Source organism: Eubalaena glacialis, chromosome X (genome assembly GCF_028564815.1).
Source record: "Eubalaena glacialis isolate mEubGla1 chromosome X, mEubGla1.1.hap2.+ XY, whole genome shotgun sequence".
In the NCBI taxonomy this organism is placed as follows: Eukaryota; Metazoa; Chordata; class Mammalia; order Artiodactyla; family Balaenidae; genus Eubalaena; species Eubalaena glacialis.
This window is the reverse complement of record NC_083736.1, coordinates 85,974,073-85,977,883: the sequence shown is the minus strand read 5'-3', so window position 1 is coordinate 85,977,883 and position 3,811 is coordinate 85,974,073. Positions and strand designations below refer to the sequence as shown.

At 36.6% G+C, this 3,811-nt stretch overlaps 1 pseudogene; it reads right to left on the bottom strand.

The window, feature by feature from the left end:
* Positions 1-810: 810 nt before the first annotated feature.
* Positions 811-1,900, bottom strand: LOC133081834 (DNA excision repair protein ERCC-6-like 2; annotated as a pseudogene).
* Positions 1,901-3,811: the final 1,911 nt, after the last annotated feature.

Here is a 3,811-nt window from a genome sequence, read left to right as displayed (position 1 = left end):
TTTTTTAAGGAACTTCCATGTTGTTTTCCACAGTGGCTGCACCAATTTACATTCCCACCAAAAGTGTACAAAGGTTCCCTTTTCTTCACATCCTCACCAATATGTGTTATTTGTAGACTTTTGATGAAAGTCATTCTGACAGGTGAGTTGATATCTCATTGTGGTTTTGATTTGCATTTCTCTAATGGTTAGAGATGCTAAGCATTTTTTCATGTGCCTGTTATCCATCTGTATGTCTTCTTTGGAAAAATGTTTATCAGGTCTTCTGCCCATTTTTTAATTGGGTTGTTTGTTTTTTGGATGTTGAGTTGGATGAGCTGTTTATATATTTTGGATATTAACCCCTTATTGGTCATGCCATTTGCAAATATTTTCTTCCATTCAGTGGTTTTTCCTTTCATATTGTGGATGGTTTCCTTTGCTGTGCAAAAATTTGTAAGTTTAAGTCCTATTTGTTTATTTCTGCTTTTATTTCTTTTGCTTTAGGACACATGTGCAAAATACTGCTATGATTTATGTCAAAGAGTGTTCTGTCTATGCTCTTTTCTAGTTTTATGGTTCAGAGCTTACATTTAGGTCTTTAATCCACTTTGGGTTTATTTTTGTATTTGGCGTGAGGAAGTATTCTAATCTCATATTTTACATGTAACTATCTGGTTTTCACACCACCAATTATTGAAGAAACTGTCTTTTCTCCATTGTATATTCTTTCCTCTTTTGTCATAGATTAATTGACCATAGGTGGTTAGGTTTATCTCTGTGCTCTCTATTCTGTTCCATTGATTTCTGTTTTTGTGCCATCTTCTGTTTCTAATACTGTTTGATAGACAGCTTTCGGCCAGTATCTAGTGCTCTTTTTGTTACTGTGTGTCTCTGACCATGTTCTACTGGGTCAGAAAACTGCTTCTTGAAGTGGATCCTGCTACCTAAAGTCCTGGCACAACCCAGTCCAGGTTCCAGTGAGGCCAATGTGAACATTACATTTTAAAGCTTTTATAACTTTTGTTACTCTAGTCTTTGGATTCTTGATTCTATGACCTTCATCTACAATAACAGCTGACCATTCCAAACTGCTAAGTTCATCCAGACACAAGTACAGTATTTCATAAGTTGTTATAGCAATTTCACATTTCCTCTGCTTTACACAAATCAGTTCATTGTCTTTTTTGTTACCATGTAAAATAGTGATTCTGAAATATCCACAGGTGTCCAATCCATCCTTCCAGTTGTAGAGAGGACAGAAAAAGGAGCAACTATTAAGAACATATTTTTTGCTATAAGAGAAGGAGTGCTCCTTTTTCATACTTTGTAGTAAAACCTCTGGCATTTTATTTTCAATATCTTCATGAGTTCTCTTTTTATGCAAAACTGCCACCAAAAATGAAATAGCCTATACTGTTTTTCCAAGTCCCATATCATCACCAAGAATATTCCCTCTTCCTTGGATGAAGTGTCCATAGATAAACTGGACTCCTTCCCTTTGGTAGTCTGTCAAATACCCATTAATAGTATAAGGAATAGAGTTTCCATCTTCAGATAAGAGAAAGCAACAGCAGATGATCGAAATTTTCTGTCTAGGAAATAAGGTTTTTCCAAATCTTCATCATCAAATATAAAATTCCTGAAGCAATCTTTAACAGTTTTTACTTCTTGAAATCTTTTGAGAAGTACTTTCCTTTCTTGAAAATCTGAATATAAGATGATGCAAATGACTTCCCATTTTCATCCACAGTGATAGATTTTATGAAGTGATAGATTTTTATAAAGTTTTTCATTATCTGGAGAAGAGGTAAGACATCTTTCTCCTGGATGCCATGTATTTGCCAGTGGTTTCCACACCTGGTTTCTGGGCAGAAGGATCCGTCTGGCCAGGGGGAGGGGCCTGGCAGCTTGGTTGCATTTAGCCCCAGGCTGGGCAGGAGGATGACAAGGAGGAGGCCAGTGGGAGTATGGTGGACAATATCACTTCCTGCTGCCCTCTATACAGTGCCTCCCCCACGTGGCCTATTGCCATGTGACAGAGGGAACAAAGGAGGGGCCCGAGGGGATGAAGGGAGAAAGGATAGTGGCTTCCGAGACAGCCACAGAGCCAAAGTATGCTGTGGAAGCTGACAAGGCAGCACTCACCTAATCCTCTAGAGCTCTGCCACTGGTGGAGGACAACAGGTGGGCAAGTCAACCCCCTACCCTCCCCTTCAGTGTTGGGCCTCCCTTTACAGCACACTGCAACTTCCCAATTCTGAAATGTTTGTTAGAATTCACCAGTGAAGCCATTGAGCCCTGGGCTATTTGTTGGAAGGCTGTTAATTACTGATTCAATTTCTTTACTGGTAATTTGTCTGTTCATATTTTCTATTTCTTCATGATTCAGTTTTGATAGGTTTTATGTTTCTAGGTATTTATTCATTTCTTCCAGACTGTACAATTTGTTGGCATATAATTATTCATAGTAGTCTCCTACAGCCCTTTGTATTTATGTGGTATCAGTTGTAATGTCTCCTCTTTCATATATAATTGTATTTATTTGTCTTCTTTTTTTCTTGGTAATCTAGCTAATAGTTTGTCTATTTTGTTTATGCTTTCAAAAACTAATTCCTAGTGTCATTGATCTTTTCTATTCTCTTTTTGTCTCTAATTTATTTCCACTCTGATATTTATTTCTTTCCTTCTGTTAATTTTGGTCTTAGTTTGTTCTTTTTCTAGTTCCCTGATATGTAAAATTAGGTTTATTTTGGCTCTTTCTTGTTTTTTTGTTTGTTTGTGGTTTTTTTGGCTTTACAAGCTTTATTTCTCCTTCAATTCAGAGTTCTTGATTTGTCTATCACTGATATCTTAAAATTAAGAAGTCACATTCTGTTTTATAATGTTACTAACAATTTAAAAAGATTACTTTTTTTTAAAGATTTTTAGAAGTTTCATGTAATGTCTGAAACATTTATATTAACATATTTCCATACAAATAACCCAAAGAAAGTTTAGTATTAGTTGTTTTTTGTTTGTTTGTTTGTTTTTTTATACTGCAGGTTCTTATTAGTCATCAATTTTATACACATCAGTGTATACATGTCAATCCCAGTCGCCCAATTCAACACACCACCATCCCCACCCCACTGCAGTTTTTGCCCTTGGTGTCCATACATTTGTTCTCTACATCTGTGTCTCAACTTCTGCCCTGCAAACTGGTTCATCTGTACCAATTTTCTAGGATCCACATACATGCGTTAATATACAATATTTGTTTTTCTCTTTCTGATTTACTTCACTCTGTATGACAGTCTCTAGATCCATCCACATCTCAACAAATGACCCAATTTCGTTCCTTTTTATGGCTGAGTAATATTCCATTGTATATATGTACCACTTCTTCTTTATCCATTCGTCTTTCGATGGGCATTTAGGTTGCTTCCATGACTTGGCTATTGTAAACAGTGCTGCAATGAACAATGGGGTGCATGTGTCTTTTTGAATTATGGTTTTCTCTGGGTATATGCCCAGTAGTGGGATTGCTGGATCATATGGTAATTCTATTTTTAGTTTTTTAAGGAACCTCCATACTGTTCTCCATAGTGGCTGTATCAATTTACATTCCCACCAAGAGTGCAAGAGGGTTCCCTTTTCTTCACACCCTCTCCAGCATTTGTTGTTTGTAGATTTTCTGATGATGCCCATTCTAACTGGTGTGAGGTGATACCTCATTGTAGTTTTGATTTGCATTTCTCTAATAATTAGTGATGTTGAGCATCTTTTCATGTGCTTCTTGGCCATTTGTATGTCTTCTTTGGAGAAATGTCTATTTAGGTCTTCTGCCCAT